Source organism: Magnolia sinica, chromosome 7 (genome assembly GCF_029962835.1).
Source record: "Magnolia sinica isolate HGM2019 chromosome 7, MsV1, whole genome shotgun sequence".
NCBI classification, from domain to species: Eukaryota; Viridiplantae; Streptophyta; class Magnoliopsida; order Magnoliales; family Magnoliaceae; genus Magnolia; species Magnolia sinica.
The window spans coordinates 12,610,188-12,632,770 of NC_080579.1; positions in this window are offsets into that span (position 1 = coordinate 12,610,188).

Here is a 22,583-nt window from a genome sequence, read left to right on the forward strand (position 1 = left end):
TCCAAAGCTCAATTGGACCACACCATAGGAAGCAGATGTAATAATGACATCAACTGTTGAAACCTTCCCAGGGGTCACCATGATGTTTCTTCACCATCCAACTCGTTCATAAAGTTATATAGAACTGTATGAAGGGAAAACATAAATATAAGGTTGATCCAAAACTTCTACGGCTCCCATGAAGTTTTTAATGGTGAGAATTCAATCCCCACCGTGTGGTCCACTCAAGCCTTGGATCTGGCTCATTTTTGGTTTTTTATTCTAAAATAATCTGTAAAAATGTATGGACGGAGTGGATAAAGTACATACATTAAGTGGGTCCTACAGGGCCCTGCTGAACGGATTATCGTCCACCCCGGGGGCAGCAGAAGAAATAGGCTTCCATTGCCTTGTGGACGGTCAGGCTTTCGAGTTCATTAGGATAATCAGGACCACACGATCAATGTGGCTTTCGTGCTCCACTGACAGTGGGTCCCACAAACATCCTGTATTGACTTATATGTATGCAATACAATTCATTGGTATTGATCATCAGATTGGGTTTTCAGTTCTGATAAGTGGGCCCATGATTCGGTAGTCGAGACTAATATGGATGGACCATCCCCCAAAATCCTTTTAGAAAGATCCTAGCAACCCATCTTGGGTCCATTTCCAGTAGTAGGCCAGTTTCTGTGCTCCTGTTCGTTGATCTACTTGAATGACATTGATTGAAGGGATAGGATTATCCTCTCAGGTAGATTTTCAACACGTGGTCCATCTATGGTGGGGCCCGACAAACTAACGGACTGGATTACTGAAATATGAGCCCCAGTTGTGGAAACTTGAAACTCGAGTATATATATGCAAGGCCGTGGATGAGAATCTAATAATTCCTCCTGTCCTTATTTATCTAAGCTGTAATACAGCACGAATTCTTGGCTTACAACACGGATTTATATGTGGGGCCCACGTGGGTCCACTAGTTAGGAGGGAATGGAATCCACCGTAGATTGCATACAGCTGCAACATCCTCCTGATCGGATGATCAGAACCGTTCGATTTCTACTTTGCATTCCATAATCACTCTGGCTATTCAACCGCGGTTGTATTTTGGATCACGCGCAATCTATGGTGGATCATATCCAACGGCTGTTGCTATTCATAAGTGGGACCCACATAGGAATTTCCCCCGAAAGATTATGTACTGGGTCAGGTTTTGGAAATGATAATTAGTATCCAAGGGGCAGTTGAGCGCTTGGTAAGGATTTGAATTCTAGGTCGATCTGATGGCTTAGGTTTGCCATGATTTTTGGGATATGGCCCATCCATGTTGTGGTCGACCAGACTAACGGTCCCAACCAACCTAGACAGAGCACAGTAGAGGTGGGCATTGAGTTGAGTCGGACCGGATTAGGTCCAACTCGACTTGATCCGGTTTTTGCGAGTACCTAACCTGAACTCGATCCGATTCGGGACTGAGTCCAACGGGGCTGACTCGATCCGAACCGATTCCTTGCTGGCATGATTCAAACCGAGTCTGACTCGGTCAGGGAAACTAAGTCGGATTGAGTTGAGTCTGTCTGGTCGATTCCGATTGGGGTGAGTTAAACCGATCCAGAGACTCTAGTGCTAGGAAGGAAATTGGAGAGAAATCGATAAAGAAAAGAGAAGAAAAAGGAGAGGAGGGAAATCGAGAGAGAAAAAGGGAGAGAAAGGAGGAGAGAAAGAAGGAGGGAAGGAGAGGAGGTCGATTGGGTCTGCAGTGCCGCATAGTTTTATTTGGCGGCATTGGCTCTGGTAGGGTTAAAGTTGGGGTAGAAGAAGGGTAAAGGGGTAAAGGTTTTTTTTTTTTTTTAATAAAAAATAAAATCTGACTTTATACTGTCCAATTCTGAATCGGATCGGATTGAGTTGCTACATGACCCCAACTCAACTCGGTTTGGCGTCGGATCCAAGTGGGTTTACTCGATCTGACCTGGCTTTCGATTCGGGTTGGGTCGGGTCAGATCAGATCCGACCAGTTTGGTCGAGTTGGATCCTACCCACCTCTAGAGCACAACACTTGCCTAAGGCAGCAAATACTCTGCCATATTTTCATAGTTACAGTTGAATGGTCTAACATAGCTTGTATGATAAAGAAGTATGTGGACGGTGTTGATCATTGATCCGGTCCATCCACTTTGATGGACCTCACCTTGGACTAGCAAACAACTCCTAGTAGCCATTAGGGGCTGGCAACGAGCTTGGCTGCAGCCCAGCGCTGGAGAGCCAGGGCTTGTGTCCTAAACTGGGCCCAGGGCTTAACCTGAGCTTCAAATCAAGCCTGGTCTTTGTGCAGATCCAAGCTTGGGCCAATGATCAATGGCCTAGGATGGTCCATTCACCCACTCCAATCATCAAGTGGGCCACCCTTATTTTTTTTAAAATGAATGATTTAAAGACGTCTATCCGTGGTTTTCATTTCTATACACATGTAGTTTAAAGATAATAGTTAGATTTGGATCATATTTCAACGGTCAAAAAAAATCTTAAATTATACTGTCTCAAACCTTTGATTATTAGAATCCTCTTCTTATAGAGCTCGCATGTAGGTGGGGGTGTCAATGGGCCCATTTTGGGCCTACAAAATTATAATTTTGAATAGGCTAGTCCCAACAACCCGGCCTGAAACATATCAAAATCCAAGCCAAGATCAACCCCAAGCTCGGCCCATTGACAGCCCTACATGTAGGGTTCCATGGATCCATGGATCATAGTTAAAAAAGACGCATACATTGCAAACGACAACGACATGTTGGTAATTAAAAAGCATAGTACACATGTGTAGATGTGAGGCTCGGAATAAGTTATATTTTGAAGGGTGAATCTTTGTTGGCTATCTTAAGCAAATTTTATACGAATTTTTAATGCTTTTCTATTGACAGCACGTCATTGTAATATGAGTTATGTGTTATCTTTTAATTTATTCACTGAGAATCATATAACTTTAAGTACATTTCACTGTACACATATGTCATGTGTATTAAAGATATTTATCCCATGGAGGATTGGAACCTTTCTAGGGTTCATTTGAGAGCTTGTATTTTCTACCTATGCTATTCGATACATCCGATGTGATCAATTGGAGTTGTTGTGAATAGAAATTATGGGGTCTTGTATATTTTTAAAATAAAAGGATTTTGGCCTAACCTATGTGAATTGGATCTAATTCACACTAAATACACTTTGCCAAATGAAATAATTTTATTAATTTACATCAATTAGCATTGAATACATGCTCCCAAATTACCCTAAGTTTTGCGCACTGCCTAAAACATCGAAATCTATATGGCCCCACAAATGGGCAACCATGATCATGTATAATTCACTGGGATGAAGAGAGGATATAAAAATTCATGCTGCTACAAAACTTAGCAGAGACACTAAGTGAACTTAGCAGTTTTGGAGCAATTTTACATTTTTTCCATTGATCTGGCCCATGTGAGTTGTTAATGGGACTCATATTCTAAATGTATGGTCCAAAAATGGTTCCAATCTGATGAACGGAGTGGATTTTAATAGTGCACCCCACAGAGCGTGGGTGTTTCATACGCCGCGTAAAACAGTTGTGTGTAGATGAATCCTGTCCTTTGGTACTTATCTAATTTTACTGGATAAAACCCATTGTCAAACCTTCCACCTAATACATAAATCTAATCGTCCATCGCATTCCTCGCCTTCAACCATCCATATCATCAAGTGTATCGAAACCTTCATATGCCTGCATTTGGCCACGTGGATAATACACATCTTCAATCCGGACCATCCATTTGGGCCGAACCACTATTCATAGGCTTTTGTTTTAAAAAACATACTAATTGGACGATTAAAACCATCCATTCAGTGGCCTTCAAAAATCGATGGAAAAGATCAACCGTTGATGGGTCCAGTCATAGATGTTTAGGACGATCCAATTGCCCTAATTTTTGAGTAGTGGAAGAAAAGTTGAGTAGACTTGATGGATGGTCCAGGTAAGTGCTTTAGATGGTGGTGGGTCCACATGCAACTGGGTGTTTGTGAAGGTTCCCATGCACTGCCCCACCAAATCATTTATCTCCTCCGTTGGTTTTTACCTACTTCTAATTTCCCACCTTAAAGAGTATGGTGACTATTCAATGTGGTATACCACAGCAATTTCATGTGGGTCCCACTATAGTGGGTGTATGACTATGAAATCCAAGACGTCCGTCAATGCCACCCACGCCTCAAAAATCAGTCCGATCCGATCATCATGTGACCCACCACATGAATCTGGAGGTTTGTAATTGTTTTCTATGGTGAGGCTTACATAGCGTTGGACAGATCTGATTTTCCTGTCATCCAATAATCATGGACGGTATGATCCGTCATCTGGACCGTCTGCTAGGTTTGATGTGAAAATTAGAGAGATTGAATTATCTGATCCATCCATAAGTCGAACCCTTTTCTATCCATTACCAAGTGATGGATTGGAAGGGTGGGATTTTAGAATCATAAGAATCCATGATGGGCCCCGAGAAATAAACGTATCAAATTGTTGATTACGCCTAAGATTTTGCGAATGATCTTGACCGTAAAAAATTCATAGGCATTGATGGGATGGTTAGAATGGCGTGATTGTTGTGATTTTTAAATGAAAGCTTATGAAATGCGCTGTGAACCTGAGGTAAGAAATGCGCATGCATGCATGCATTCAAGAGAAAAGCCTACGTACTCTAGCATTAGGGACGTGGATTGCCTACTACTGGACGGTACTCTGTGGTCCTCACCATGATGTATGTGTTTTATCCACGCCGTCCATCCATTTTTTCAAATCATTTCAGAGAACGAGCCCAAAAATAAGGTAAATCTAAATCTCAAGTGAACCACATCATAGGAAACAGTTGTGATTGAATGCGGACCGTTAAAATCTTATTATGGCCACAAAAGTTTTAGATAAAGATTATATTTGTTTTTTTTCCCTTCATCCTAGTCCTTTTGACTTAATCAACAGGTCGGATGGCAAATAAACATTATAGTGGACCCTAATTTTTTTTTAACGGTGGACATTAAATCACTACTGTTTTCTTGTGACGTGGTCTACTTGATATTTTGACCTGCTTCATTTCGCTGATGCCATGTAAAGATATATGAACAGCGTGGACAAAACATATACGTTATGTCCAGTAGCCACCTTAATCCGTTTCCCTATCATAGTGGACGCGGATTGCGTCCTACCCCCGCCCGGACGGTAATCTGGCCGGGGGTAGGATCTGTGGGGCCCACCGTGATGTAAGTGTTTTATCCATGCCTTTAATTGCTTTTATAAGATTATTTTATAACATAAAACAAAAATTGAAGCACATTCACACCTCCTGTGGACCACATCAAAGGAAGCTGCGGTGATGTGACACTCTCCGTTGAAACCTTTCTAAGGGCTACCGTGATGTTTTTTTACTATCCAACCTATTAATAACGTCATGAAGACGTGGATGAAGTGGAAACACAACTATCAGCTTGATCCAAAACTTCTCCAGCTCCCAAGAAGATTTTAATTGTGAATGGTAAATCCCCACTTTGTGGTCCACTTAAGACCTAGACCTGGATCATTTTTTGGATCATACACTAAAATGATCTGAGAAAACCGATGAACAGCGTGGATAAAACACTTAAATCACGGTGGGCCCCACAGATCCCTGCCCAGACGGATTACTGGCCGGGCGGGGTCGGACGCAATCCGCGTCCTAGTATAGTGGGATTAATGGGACTGAGATTGCCTACCGGTGCTGTCACCAGCGGGTAGCTATTGGACGGTGCTATGTACGCCCCGTCATGATGATATGTCTTATCCATGACGTCCATCTATTATTATTATTTTATTTTATTTTATTTTATTATTTTCCATGAGCCAAAAAGTGAGGCAGATCCTTATCTCATGTGGACTACCCCACAAGAAATAATCGTGATTGGACGCTCACAATTAAATTTTCCTGAGGTCATCAAATTTTTGAATGAAGTTGATATTTGTGATTTCACTTTGTCTGCTTTTGTAATGCCTTGTAAAGTTTTATATGATAAATTCTATTACGCAGACGAGTAGAACCATTGGAGGGTCGTGCTAGCCCAGCTAAATGTCATAATTACACTAAAATTGATAAATTTAAAATAATTGGAGATGATTATTCATTTTTGCTAATCGCAAATAGTTAGCTTCCTGAACTTAGCTAATTCTAACACTAACTGTTACCCACGAAAAATCTCGAGGTTTGAATTAATCTAAAAATATTCCAATTAACTAAAATAACTTTAAACTATGTGTTTATGGTCTGCTAGACTCGAAACTATAGGGAAATGTCTGTCTTGTCAAGCTTATTATCCATCACGGATATTGAGTCGAGATAGCGTTTAGGATCGCTTAACTTAGGTTAGTAAGTCGAGTGCATGGAATATGCGAGTGCCTTAGGTGATAGCTTAAACTTAAGTGAAATGTTCATCATTCGCTCTTTATCAAAGTTGTGAATTTCAGACCATTAGATAATAATCAAATTTAAGACACTAGTCTAGATTATTACCCTATACACATTCGTATAGTTGTAACCCCAATTGACGCTCGGTGACCGTCAAACTGAATTAGAACAATCCCCATTGATTGGCACATCCGATCATCAGATGGTTGAATCCAATCATAGACCTCCCAATGGGACACATATCCCATAGATTAGATCAGCCTGTATACTTCTTTGTGGGTCCCAGTTGTTGGAAACGACCTCCTATAGGGTTATCATACTTACCTATGGCCTTTGGGGCCATTTGCAACACATCTAGTGCTATAAAAAGGCCCAAAATATTGGGCAGCCCTCTTTCCTATACAAAATTATGCCCTAAATTGTTAAGAGAGAGAGATAGAAGAGAGAGAAAGAGGAGGGAGAGAATGTGGATTAATACTTGAGGGTTGGTGTTCTTTTAGCCCTCATTCCCTTTCAACCGAAGCCCTAGCCGCACTCGGATTCTTCGTCGGATCTTTTCCATTGGCAATTGGAGGTGAGGATTAAAGCACACTTCCTAATTTAGATAATTTAGGTTGGATTTTCCTAAATCTTAGGAAAGTTTGCATAATTGTTTAGGTTTCGGTGATCTTTCCCCAAAACATTAACTTTGGAATTGCTCTAAGTCAGACAAACCATCATAAGGTGCGGACCATTACTCGTAGGTTTCCTTTTATTAATCATTAATGACCTCAGTTAATGAATCATTGGTGTGAATAGGTTTTCATAGGGTATAATTGCTAGATTTCATTTAACATTGCCAATCTTATCATTATTTGCTTCTTACTATTAAATGTTTGATGGAATGCCTTAATGAATGAAATTTCTAATGTAATGTGTAACTTTGACAAGATTGTTTAGTGATTACCTAGCACCTCTGTTGATTTGTAGAAATATTGTATTGTGAGGTCAGCCTGCAAATGCACAAGTTAGGGGTGGCCCGCATTGGGTCGGCCACTCTAGGTTTTTCAATTGAACGGGGTTGAACACAGACAACCGACAATAACTGGACTACATGTGATGATTTACACCCAATGCCAGTTATGTCGGAGTTCTCCCATGTCAATCAGATTAGCCTAATACATGACTGATCATGTTGTACTCATGATGTTCAATAATGCTCGATTGAATCTAGGGTACCATCACTCCTATTGAATGAGTCTACTTATTATAACCATTGGTGCTATGATCCTACATGACTCATGAGCCGAGCATGGTGGTATGTGATACCGTGTTCAAGTTGTCAGCCTACGTGGGAGGACGAGTCTCCCGATAGTGACCATTGAGCAATGATGAAGACAACCTGCCTAGCATGTGTGATTGAATGGGATGATGAACCTAAAAATGGATAAAGGGACACGGGTGAGTAGTCACTACAGCTGTTACAAGCCTCGTAATCTAGATGAGACCCGTGATATAATAGTGGTGTCTTAGCTTCCCTAATATGTTGAATGAATGAGACCTAATAACAACCCGTGATATAAGGTATTCGCACAACCCAAACACTCACCTTGTAAGTCCAAGTTGAGCGATTGGAGGCATGATCTCGGTTTGATGTTCCAAGATAGACGTCAAGCCCACTAAGACGAATGTCTTTCTATAATCTCGGATTTAGTGGCCCATTAACAAGTGGTCTAAAGATTGTTTGGATAATTATAGCCTTTTCAGAATGAATTGGGTATCGAGATTTCTTGTGAGAAATAATTAAGATTTGGATTAGCTAATTTCATAGTGTAGACTATTCACAACTGTGAGAATGATGATTCGGTCATAATCACCCTAATTAAGAACCCTAATTCAACTATACTTGAAACTACCTGATTTAGTAAAACATACTAAAATAGAAAATTTAAATTTAATCATATAGGATGATTTCTAGTATGATTAGAAGAAATTTCTAAGAAGACGCCAAGTATAAAAATTCTAAGATGAGAAAGATATGCACATCCCATTGACAATGTGTAGTTGTAGAAATTTTTTAGTTTCAATAACTCTATTTCATATAATGTTTTTGGTACTTTTAATTAGTATATTATTTTAATTATTTTTTTAGTAGTTCATCATCAAGTCTACTTTAGCTCCACTAAATTTTATTAAATTTCATATTCTAGAAAAATTCTAAAAATTTTGGAAGTACCAGCTGTCCGAAACTAATAATTTTTGGATAGTTATCATATCATCCTAGATTTAACTATATTAAAATTTTTATTTTATTATTTATTTATTTTTATATGAAATTAAACTTATCAAGCTTCAATCTGGCTTTTGAATCACCTGAATCAGAGTTATATTAAGGGAGATATGAATTTTTGAAGTCTGCCTAAAAACGCAGAGAATTCCGGCGGTGGTCCGCCGAAATTTTGTGCATTGGCGGTGCGTCGCCGTCATGGTGGTTCCGCCACGCTCCTCTAGAGCTGGCGGCAGCGCCGCCATCCTCTGTGGTGTCTAGTGGTGGCTCTGCCACTTGATATTTAAAACCGGTGTATCTTGCAAACTGGAATGAGTCATTCGACGTGCAATACATGATTTTGGGGTAGGAGAAGCTACTCTATCCAAATAACTTGTTTATTTTCGAAGATATCATCAGGTTAATTGTCTAAAGTCTATTTTATTTATATTTTTACTATTTATAGTAAATTTTAGTTTAATTATAGTTCCTCATCCTTTGAGCTTTAGGATTTGTGTCTAATATGAAAGTACTTAGAAATATTTGAAGAATAAGGTGGTGGAAGGTGAGAATTTTGAAGGAGATGTGTTGAAAGGGGGATTTGAAACTTAGGGATTGAGTTTTGAGAGCTTCGGAAGAGAATGAGGTGATGACTTGAGAGTGAAAAGGGTATAACAAACTAGAAATGGGGTATAAATAAAGTAAAAATGGCCCTAGGTGAAGCCCCTGGGGCTTCTATGTGATTCATGATAGCAAAGAGGGGTCTCTTCTATAGCTGAACCCTATGCTAAGACTTCAGTGTTTAGATTAGCCGGATGACTTGGTCCTAGGGTCTTTTAACGTCGCTAAGTTCAATCACTCCCTCCTAAGTCAATAAGGCATTATGATAGACCCATTGCCTAAGGACGTCCAACTCCAAGTTGGCAAAAAAAATACGAGATGTTACAATTAGTCAGTGATAGTTCAGTTAGATTTGGGTCCCATGTGAACAAATCATGTGGCTAAACTCGGTGTTTAAGTTGTTGGCCGGATTCATTGGCTTCCTACGGTTAATTAATCAGATTTGTGCAGTTCTTTATTGGTATCGTTCATGTATAGGCTAACATAGAGTGTTAATGGTTAGTAAGTGATAATATAAGTTAATTATAATAAAATTTTTTAAGGGTTTTTAGAAATTTAAAATAGCGAAAATCCAGGATGTTACAATTTTGGACTGTTACTTACTTTATATATATTCATTTCAGAGTATATTTCACTATTCAGTTTAGTTTTATGATTATTCAGATATCAAGTTAAAGGTACAATAATTCACGCTTTCGCAAAGCATAAGTGACACCTGGAATATCGGAGATCAAGTTCGTACTCGACTCTTGAAATTTGGGGCATTACAGCGTCTGTATGACCTAATCAACTGTTTACATGGAAAATAAACATTACAGTATGCCCTATAAAGTTTTTAATGGTAGGTGTTCAATCACCACTATTTTCTTATGTTGTGGTCCACTTGAGATTAAATCTATCTCAATTTTGGGCTCATACCTTTACCTTAAAATGATCTAGAAAAATAGATGGATGGTTGACGCAGGGAAGGACTTGAGGTTGAGCACTGTCTTCCTCAAGAGGATACCTATTCCAAATCCACAGAACTTCTTTGGACTCCTCACAGAGACTTCTCGAATCCACGAGAAAAGAAAGCAGAAAATAGAAATAAATTCTAATAAATTTGAAATTGATTAATAAATGAATAAAAACGACTTCACAACCCTTTAAATAGGGGTACCAAGCAATGGGAAAGAAATTAGAATCAAACTACAACTAAAACTCCTAGAAATCGCGACTTATATAAATAGTAAACTCACTATTTATAGAAGGTCGTGATATCTATTAATGCGTAAGGTTTTCGGCCAAAAATAATAAGTGTCCTATTTGGTTTTACCAAGCTGTTCTCCTAATTTTTCTAAGTTATTTTCACGCAACTCCTAAAGCCCAACAGATGAAGAGTTATAATCAAACTAAAACTTACTATTTATAGTAAAAATGAAATTAAAATAGGGAAATGATCGTCAATCTAGCGGTATTTCGCAAATCCGGCTTGGGTAACCTGGCATAGCAGGGTTGGTTGGCTAAAGTAGTTCGTTCTACCCCAAAATCATATATTTTATGTCAAATAACTAATTCCGGATTGCGAGATACGTCCGATTTAAGGTCCAATGGTTTGGATCACTTCTGTCGTCAACCAGGCCTTTTCTAATCCATCTTGGCCATGTAACTGTCTGCGACCCACTCTACATCAATGGCATGGATAAAACACATATCATAGTGGGGTCCAAAGAGCACAGACCCCGCTACTGATAGTGTCGTCATCCAATCCACGTCCCGATTAATGACACTGAATAAATTAAAAATGGGTATTGATCATGTCTAATATGATGTAACATCCTGGATTTTCACTGTTTTGGATTTTCAAAAATTCTTAAATTTTTTTTTGTGTAATTAACTTATAATGTCACTTACTGACCATTAGCACTCAATGTTAGTTTAAACATGGGTGGAACTAGTAAAGAACCGCACAAGTCCGTTTAATCAACCGTTGGAAGCCAATGAATTCGCCCGATCATTTGAACATCAAGTTTAGCCCCATAATTTACTCACATAGGTCCCAAATCTAATCGACCCATCGCTAACTAATCAAGACAAGCGTAACTAAATTAAAAAACTAACCGAAACCAAGTCAGATAAGGCCCAGATATTAACTAATAGACCAAATCAACCCCGTTAATCTTTTGGCTTGAAATCGATGGTTTAAAGCAATCATGACCAAATCTCCACTTTCACTAGTTATAAATAGGCCACACTATGAACATAGTTAATTCAAACCCTAATTATTGCTCACGAGAAATCTCACTACCAAATTCATTTCAGAAATGCCCCGATTTTCCAAACAAGCTCTAGACCACTCGTTAATGGGCCACTAGTTCCAAAACTATACAATAATGTCCGTCTTACTGGGCTTGACGTCCATCGCGAGTGTAACACCCTGAAAATCAGGGATTGTGCATACGCTCGACTCCCGAGTTCCAGGGTCACTTATAATCGATTTTCATTAATATGCGATTAATCTAGATTTAAAGGCACAGCATAGAATTACTTGAAACATGAAGCACGATCACAACTAGTCTGCTGAAATGAAAATAGATTATTATATACATGTCCAAAAGGATATAAAAAGAGTCGCATCAGGCGTTGCCCAACAAAATCACAAAAGGAATATCATGTCCAAAAGAATAGGGCTGAGTCTACAACTCAGCGATCCAAATCCTGTCTACTATGTCGACGGGGAACCATCCATCAGCTGAAAGTAAGAGAACTCGTCCTCCTCCTCGAGGCTCGCTCCGTCAGGCTCCATAAAATCTGTATCACCTGCATCTATGAACGGGTCTGGTTGGTGTTTTAAAACACCGTCCCAGAGTGGGAGTGAGTGATCAACTCAGTGAGTGCTATTAGTCTTACGTTGCAACAAGCATCAATTATAATAAGAATTTAATGAAAAACAATCAATCATAAACATCTATCTAGTTTTGTTAATGCGCATGCATGCAGGATGATATGATGTATGCCCTCGCCACAACACTCCTTCGAGCGACTCCATCTAACGATCGCGTATGATAACACTCCCTCAGTGCGACCTCGACTGCCGAGTCGCCAACCTAGCTAATGTCATGCAATGATGATGTTAACCGGGTTTTTAATTAAGTCCATTCATCCAGCAGATTTGGGAATCTGATACACCCCATGTATCAAATGCCCTGAACTAGTTGCGAGTCCAAGACCCCTAAATGTGTGAGGCCAAGATCCCGCGATCCTTGACCCTGTCGGGTTTCCCCCATCTCCGACTTAAAGTACATGGGGGGTGTTGAATGTGGGGTCGCTCGTGGTCACTACGGGGAGGCGCGTCACCCTAGTGTAGGCCGACAGCTCGGACACAGTGTCCCATTCCACCATGCCCAGCTCATGAGACTGTGGATCAATATTCCATCCGGTATCGATGAGCTACAATGGTGGTAGGGTGTTTCAGTTTCCATACATATGTGAGCAAACAAGGTTAACAAACCAGGTGGGTCAGCCAGTGGACTAAACCGCACGAGCCCAGATAAGTATGTGGTGGAACGACATCGGGTACAAGCGACCCATGTAGCCTAACTATTGCCGCCCACACGTACTCGCCCAAACCCATGGGTTTAGCCTCAAGGTGGTCCTATCAACGGAACCACCTTCGCTCTCCTCATGTTCCTGACCAACCCAAGGGTAGGAATAATGACTCATAGCATGCCAACTACCAATGTAACATCAAGCATATTCATCACCATGTTCTCATGTTGCTCAACATACAATTCAAATTTCTCTAGCATGCAAACTATAAATATCATGAATAAGGTGTATGTGTGTGGTGTGGGTTGGTGAGGAAGTTAAGCACTTCCTACACCTCAAGGGATTAATTACACAAGAACAATGAATCAACACACTAAGAAGCAACACATATGAGAGAAAGGGAAATCAAACAAACATGAGCATGTAATCATCCATACACTAGATCATGAGAGGCAAGATTTAACATCAATGAGAACTAAACATGTCATTCCATACAATCCAACAACATACCATGCAAACAAAATCATTAAACTCCAACTATAATTGGTGCTAGGCCACCTAAGGATAATAGTATGCACCTTAAGAAGAGATTTCCATTCTTTGAGATCTTAGGGTTTGGGGATTTAGGTAAAACCACCATTTCCTAAATCAAAATCAAGAAAGACAATATTAATGCCTAGAAATCTACACTAAGTTGCTCTATTGAAGGAATATATACTATTCTTACCTTCACTTCTTGGCATGGGTGAGTTTGGTGGAGGTTTCCTTAGAGAATGGCTAAAGAGTTGCAAGGTTAAGCTTCCTTGGGCTCCACCTCCTGCCACATACTCCTTTCCTTTCTTCTTCCTCTCTCTTTCTCCTCCTTTCGCCTCTTTCTCTTCTCCCTTTTCTCTCCTCTCCTTCCTTCTCTAGGGCAAATTCGTATGGGGAGAGGGGTGCCTCAAATGAGGCCCTTTTATAATACCAAATTTGGTGTAAATGGCCCCAAGCGCTAGGTTTTTACTATACTAGACCTATGAGAGAGTCTTTCTAAGCTCTAGGGCCCACTATGGGGTGTACAAGTCGATATATACCGCAAAATAGTTAGCCTTAATAATGATCTACGTATGGATACGATCGGCCCGCCATTTGGATGCGTCGATCGACAGATATGATTAGAAATCCATTCAACGGTCGCTGATGGTCGATCGGGGCCGCGGCTATATGGATATGAGGAGGGAAATATCCTTACTCCACAGGTAAAGTTTGGTTGCAAACTGACGGTCCGAAATCCTCAACTTTGCATAAGAGTGGACGACTCAATTCACTTAAGTTCCAACTCCTTCCTTTAGAGTATTTGCACTTCTCATGCACTCGTCCTTTGGCTCAAGTTGTCCGGTTCTGGGCAGTACCCAGGTCCGACTCTCGCGATGGACGTCAAGCCCAGTGAGACGGACATTATTCTATAGTTTTGGAACTAGTGGCCCACCAACGAGCGGTGTAGAGGTTGTTTGGAGAATCAGGGCAGTTCTGGTGCCCCTCTGGCTATGAAACTAATAGGATAGGTGCTCCATGGCCCGATGAAGGGCCATGAAAAATTTGAGGGCAAACGGATGCGGAGTTTTACCACAACGGTCCGATTTGCGATCAACGGTCACCGTTTCACGATCGGGACCCAGATTTTTGTGGGCGGGTGTAGAAAAATACATTAGACCCTCATCGTAAATTATGAAGAAATCTGACGGCTGAAATGTCTTACATTTCAGTTTTATTTACACATGCCAGATTCTAATTTTGGCATTGGTGGGGCGCATCTGGTAAGTGCCAGATTCCACTTTTGGGTGTCCACTGGGTCCGTGGTCCTCGATGGTTCCCAAGCCCAGTGAGATCTATGCTCCCTTGAATTTTTATAATTTTCTGACCTTCCCATGTCGCGGTATAGCCCGCACGGGCTGTCGCTAAGTGTAAACGGCCATCTGGCTTGGAGGCCCGCACCAGGTTTTATCAAGGCTCATCTGGTCTATTCAATTGAGTTAATCTTGGTCTAATTTATTTGTGATACCTCACTATGAGTGGCTTAAATGAACAGTCCTGTGGCAAATCCTACGTGGATGCCCCAGGACACTGTTCTGGTTGGGTGAGACGTTACACTACACCTGATATTCAAGTGATTGGGCGGATTCATTGGCTTCCTACGGCTGATTAATCAGACTGGTGCGGTTCTTTACTAGTTCCACCCGTGTTTAAACTATCATTGAGTGCTAATGGTCATTAAGTGATGTTATAAGTTAATTAAATAAAATAAAAAATAAAAATTGATGGATTTTTGGAAATCCAAAACAGTGAAAATCAAGGATGTTACAGTGAGACATCCAATCGAGATCGTGACTTGGATCGCTCAACTTGGACTTACAAGGTCGGTGCATGAGTTGTGTGAATGTTCTTGGAACTAACCAAGAACATAAGTCACTCATCTATGTTCGGTCTTTACCCAAGTTGTGGCTTTCAGATTGTTAGATCATGACCAAATTTGGGGCAACAACCTAGAGTAATGTCTTATACAAATCCGTATAGTCGTGGGCCCGATCGATAGTCGGTGACCGTTGAACTGAATTCTAATCATATCCGTTGATTGACACATCCAAATGGCGGGCCGATCATATCCATATGTAGATCATCATTAGGGCTAACTATCCTACGGTGTATATTGGCTTGTACACCCTATAGTGGGCCCTAGAGGCTAGAAAAACCCTCTCATAGGGCTAGTATAGTAAAAACTCAACACTTAGGGTCATTTGCACTGAATTTGGCATTATAAAAGGGGCTTCTTTTTGGCACCCCTCTTCCCATACGAATTTGCCTTAGGAGGAAAGGGGAAAAAGGGGGAAGAGAAAGAGGAGAAAGAAGGAGAAAGAACAAAGGAAGAAGAGAGGAAGGGAGAGTGAAGAAGAGGGAAGGTGGGCCATAGCTCTAGTGGGGCCCAAAGGAGACTGATTCTTGCAACTCCTCACCTCTTCCTCAACCAATCCTTCACCCACAATCGGAAGAACCCCTTTGAGTAGGTAAATCCCTCATCCCTTTCGTGAAACCCTTATGTTGAGAAGGGATTGACATGGAATTCTAACATGCAAGTGTTTGCTTTAGGGATTTCGGCTGATCGACCCCAAATCCGCGCTCCTAGGTCGTTTTCCAAGTCTTCAATGATCCATAGGTGCGGACTATTATTCTTATGTGGCCTAGCACCAATTCTAGTATGAATTTCATGATTTTGAATGTTTGGGTGAAGTATTTGCATAACCTAGAGAGAAGCTAGCCAAAACCTTACATGATAGATCCCCCAATGACATGAAATGATTATGCATTACTTGTTGTTCCGTAACGTGATTGGGCATGAATTTAATGAATGCATGTTCATTTAATGCTTGATTCTTGTGTGATGATTCCTTATAGTTTGTAGGTTACATTAATCCTTGTTGTATATGTGAGCTTGCATAAGTCCTTGATGTATGTTGTGCTAACATTAATCCTTGATGCATGTTTGTGTTATGAATGAATTATAGCTCTTGATCTCACCGCTAACCCCTCACAACACACATGCACATTCATTTCGTATTATTGTTAGTACTTGTATTTATAGGAAAATCTGAATTCCTATGTTGGTATAAGAGTGCATGACAATATTTGAGTTTAGATGATAAACCATGAATTGTTGAAGTGTTACCGAATACCATTAAATTCTTAGGTTGGTCAGGAAACTGAGGAGAGTGAAGGTGGCTCCGTTGGTATGACTATCCCGAGGCTAAACCCTAGGATTTGGGCGGGTGTGAATAGGTGGCAGTAGTTGGACTACATGGGTCGCTTGTACTCGATGTCGTCCATCATGTACTCGCCTGAACTTGTATGGTTTAGTCCATTTACTGACCAACCATGTTTGTTAACCATGTCTGCTCACGCCTGAATGGAACCTGGAATACCCTTTGCCCATTGAAGCCCGTTGATAACCTTTGAAAACTGATCCACCGTCTCGAGAGCCGGGCATGGTGGAATGAGACACTGTGTCCGAGCTGTCGGCCTACACTGGGGTGACGAGCCTCCCCGTAGTAACCGTGAGCGATCCCTTTCCTAGCACTCCCCATGTGCTTAAAATCGGGAATGGGAAACCCGATAACATCAAGGATCGCGGGGTCTTGGTCTCGCGCGTTGAGGGGCCTTAGCCTTGCAACTAGTTAAGGGCATTGATTTCGTGGGGTGTACCAGTTTTTTCAATCTACTGGATGAATGGAATTAACTAAATACTCGGTTAACATTATTCATGCATTGCATTAGCTAGGTTTTGGCGACTCGGCAGTTGAGGTCGCAATGAGGGAGTGCTGGTCATGTGCGATCGTTAGACGGAGTCGCTCAAGGGAGTGTTGTGGCGAGGTCACGCATCATATAATTTATAATGCATATGCATTAACAAGATTAGTTAAGATTTTATGAATGTTTACCTTTCATTAAATTCATGATATAATTGATGTCTGTTGTAACTTAGGATTAATAGCACCCACTGAGTTGATTACTCACTCTTACTCTGGGACGATGCTTTAAAACACCAACCAGACTCTTCAGTAGTTGCAGGTGACGCTGAGTACGAAGAGCCTTGCGGCGCAAGCCTGGATGAGGAGGACGAGCTTTCCTACTTCCAGCTGATGGGCGATTCTCCATAGGTCTAATAGACGAACTTTGGACCGCTGGGTGTTGGACTTGACACATCATTCTTTTTTACATAACTTTTGTTGTATTTTGTTGGGCAACGCCTTGCGCGACCCACTGATATTATTTTGGACTTGTATATATGTCAGCCACTTTTAATTCAGTAGACTTGTTGTCATTGTGATTCACGTTTTCAGTAATTTCATACTGCGCATTTAAACTTGATTAAATGCAAAACAGTGAAAAATTAGTTACAAGTGATGCCTGGGAACTTGGGAGTCGAGTATATGCACGACCCCTAATTTTCAGGATATTACATATGATTTATTACACATCCCGTCCAGTAATAATGTGTTGTCAATGAAAAAAGGAAAAAAAAAAAAAACCATAATGTGCATGTATTAGATATAGGGCTTACATTGAGTTGTTATTTTATGCTGAAAAGCTTTACTTTTCACTTAGTACCCCACATGTCATATAATTATCTAGTGATTCTACGTTAGCGGCGTGTCATTGGAGTATATACTATTTTTCATTAGAGGCAATCCACATCCCTTGAAAATTACACATCTTACATGTAAGTAAATCAATTTACATGCCACTGTCTATCTCTGCCATAAACAAATATTACACTTATTTAATTATTTAAGTATTGGTGGACATTTATCAGACGGTTAAAAATGAAAATATTTATTGGCCAGATTTTAATAAACAAGTGTCTACGAATCAAAGGATAGGATTATTCAAACAATAGGTTTAATTGACTTAGTGTATGCCACATGTATAATTTATGAGTGAAGCGTATCAAGTGTTGTACATTGCCAGAGCATCATATAACTCGAGGTATATTCTAATGCACATACTTGTGCTCACACGTATGTTGTGAAAGAAACTTATTCCACGTAGGATTGGAATTATCTTAATGGGCCATTTTGAGAGTATGTATTTTGATATATCCACCATTTGATATGTTCCATGCGAACAGTGATTGATGTAAATTGAAATCATATAAGTTCTGAATGTATTTTTATAATAAAAGGCTTCCAATGTATTTGGTGTGAATTAGATTAGGGTGTGTAAAACATCCAAATTCATGTAACCCAATATATTATATATGTAAAATCCACTCCATGATTTATCAGGTTTGATCCTTTATGTTATGCTTGAAAGTTGAAAAAAAAAAAAAAAAAATCCAAATTCACAGCTCTGATGGTTCAGATCAAATGGAACAATGGGAATGGGATGCCAACCGTTAGTTTGTTAGTGGGACATCGTGATGTGTATCGTTCATCAAATCCTTTAATCAGGTGTAACTTACTAGGATGAGTAAAAGATATAAAAATCAACATAATATAAACACAGTAGGGCTACATTGTGTTAACTTAGCCATTTCGAGAGCAAATTTACATTGTACCTGTTGATGTGGCCCATATAAGTTGCTAATCGGGCTTATGTTCTAAATGTACGGTCTAAAAAATGGTTCTGACCTGATGAACGGAGTGGCTTTTACATTGTACACCCCAGAGTACTTGGGTGTTTCATGCACTGCCTAAAACAGGTGTGCGTGGATGACTCCAGTCCCTGTAGTACTTATCTAATTTTAGTGGATAAAACCCACGTTAGGCATACCGCCTAATACTTAAATCTAATCGTCCATCACCTTCTTCAACAACCATCATTTCACATTATAATATCTTATACTTCTTACTAAGAAAAATGAAAATAATACTAATAATAATAGCAAACCTTTAATCTATATCATCAGGTGTGGGGAAACCTTCACATGTACCGTACTCTTACTCAGTTGGTAGACTCTTAGGAGTTTCAACACTGGGTCAAAGGGTTCGAGTACGCATGGGTGGTGAAATTCTACTACGGCGTGCGTGTGTAAAAAAAAAAAAAACTAGTTGCATTTGGACATGTGTATAATGCACAGTATCAATCCGGACCATCCATTTAACTGAGCCACTCTTCATGGACTTTGTTGTAAAAAACCATATTGATTGGGCAATTAAAACCATCAAATTAGTGGCAGAAAATATCAACCGTAGATCTAGTCATAGATGTTTAGAACGATCCAATTGAACTGATTTTTAAGTAGTGGAAGAAAAGTCGAGTGGATTTGATGGATGGTCCGGATAAGTGCTTTATATGGTTGGGGGTCCACATGCAGCTGGGTGTGTGTGAAGGTTCCCTGCAAGTGGCCCACCAATTCGTCTCTCTTTTCCGTTGGTTGTTACTTCTAATTTCCTGCGGTGTATGGTTACTCTTCAATGTCGTATACCACAGCATTATTCATGTGGGGCCCACAGTAGTGGGTGTATGATGGTGACATCCCACACGTCCATCAGTGCCGCCTACGCTACAAAATCAGTCCCATCCGATCATCATGCTACAAAATAAATCCCATCCGTTCATCATGTGACCCACCACATGAATCTGGAGAGTTGTAGATGGTTGTGATTGTTTTCTATGGTGTGGCTTACCTGGCGATTGGACAGACCTGATTTTCGTGTCTTCCAATCATCGTGGACAGTATGATCGGTCCCATCAGAACCGTCTACTAGGTTCATTGAACATTTAATAGGCTAGGATGTGAAAATCAGATTGATTGAATGATCTGACCTATCCAATACATCGAACTTTCTTTTCATATCCATCCGTTGGCAAGAGATGGATTGGATGGGCAGGATTTTCTGATGAGATTTCCGTTCTTTAGAAGCATAAGAGAACCATGATGGACTTCTAGAATAGATGTATCAAATTGTTGATAAAGTCTAATTTTCCACGAATGATCTTGACCATCAAATTTATAGGCAATGATGGGATGGTTAGGATTGTCTGATTGCTGTGATTTGTAAATGGCAGTCCATGAAATGTGTTGTGGACCTAATGGACCGTCCAGATCTGTCGGTTGGACTCTTGAAATGCTCCACTGCAACTCTGACCACTATTACATGACTGCTCCTTATGTTTATATTTTATAGACACCCTGATCCATAACTCAAGTGATAGACTGAGTGAAAGATATATCGATTCCCTGGTGTCTAACAGCGATGTGTGAACAGACAGTGGGGTTACTAACAAGCTAACAAAAAAAAAAAAATGTTTATATTTTATAGTGAGAGGAGACCCAGATATGAATCTTATGATAAAAGGAAAGATTTTATTTGGACAGCCTTTTGAAATGGTCAAGATGGTCTGATCACTGTAATTTTTGGCATAGGCCCATTTATGGGAGTTTATGATGAATGAACCGTTTGGATCATCATATACGAAACAGTAGGGTATAGAAAGTGAGGTGTCCCATCTCCTACATATTGTAATTGAGATATGATCTAAGTACACCCAGCTCGAGTGGTAGACTGAGTGAAGGTTATGGTATCGATTCCGTAGTGCGGGTGGCTGACACTGAAGTGTGAACTGATAGTGGTATATATGATCTAGTGGACTGCGTGTATGGAAACCCTCCCATGCACATAGATGCTTTTGGGCCTGCTGGCATCAACATCACCTATCTGGACTGTTCATTAATTCTAATTCACTCATCTTCCAGCTTTCTTTAAAAATCACACCGATCGAATGGCTCTAAACATTCAAAAATGGAGCTATCATATTTGAATGATCTTGTCGATCCATTTTTATTCCGCTGACTAGATGATTTTCACAATCAGATCAGTTTCATTTTAAACAGGAAGGTTACGAGAGTGGACCGGACATAATGGACGGTTCAGATAGGTGGTTTGAATGCAAATGAGTTCAAATCCAACTAGGTGCATGGGAAAACGATCTACTGGCCTACGTGTATGGAAACCCTGATTATAATAATCAGGTCAGCTCTTCTGGCTTGTCAGCCACCGGACCACGACAAAGATGTATACGGATTGCGTCGTGCCCCTGCGACTACGGACTTGGTCCTGGCAGGGGTTCTGTGGGGCCATAGTGATTTATGTGTGTTATCCACGCCGTCCATTCATTTTTAGAGATTATTTTAGAGTGTGGAACAAAAAATAAGGCAGATAAAAGGCTCAAGTGGATCACACAGTGGTGATTGAACGCCTACTATTAAAACTTCTTGAGAGCTACAGAAGTTTTGATCAAGCTAATATTTATGTTTTCCCTTTCATCCAGGTCTATGTGACCTTATGAACAGATTGGATAGCAAATGAATATAATGGTGGGCCCTAGCAAGGTTTCAACGGTGGACTTCACTATCACCACGATTTCCTGTGGTGTGGTCTACTTGAGCCTTGGATCTGTCTATTTCTTATGAATTCTAGTAAAATGGTCTGTCAAAAATGAAAGGACGGTGTGGATTAAACACATACATTTCGATGGCCCCACGTAGCCGTTCGGGCAGCAAACTGTGGGATCCACATTGATGTAAGGGTTATATCCACGCCGTCCATCGATATTTACAGATCATTTTAGTACATGAACCAAAAAATTAGGTGGAACCAATGTTTAAGTGGACACAAAGTGAGGATTGAACGGTCACCATTAAAAACGTCTTGGGAGATGCAGAAGTTTCGGATTAAGCTGATATATATATATTTTTTCACTTCATACATTTATACATAACCTTATTAATAGGTTGTATGGTAAAAAAAAAATCACCGTGGCCCTTAGAAAGGTTTCAACAGTGGATTCATTATCAATGCTGCTTCCTTTGGTGTGGTCCACTGGAACTGTGTACATGCTTCATTTTTAGAATCGTGCTGTAAAATGATATGAAAAAAGGGATAAACAGCGTGGATAAAGTATTTACATCACTGTGGGCCCCACAGATCGCTGCCCGGACGGATTATCGTCCGGGGGGGCAGGACGCAATCGGCTTCCGTCACACATATGCCTACGTGGCACACGCATGCAAGATCCGGACCATGTATCAGGTGGGGCGTACTGGCCGATCTGATGACTTTCATGATCTAACAGGAGTGTGTCATGTTGGTACACGTGCCCTCAATTGCCTCTTCAAGCTCTCATTGCTGCAAGCCGTCCACCAAATTTATGCATGCTGATCTCAACCGTCAAAACTGTAGGCCTCATAAAGGGTAGGTGATGGCTTGAGA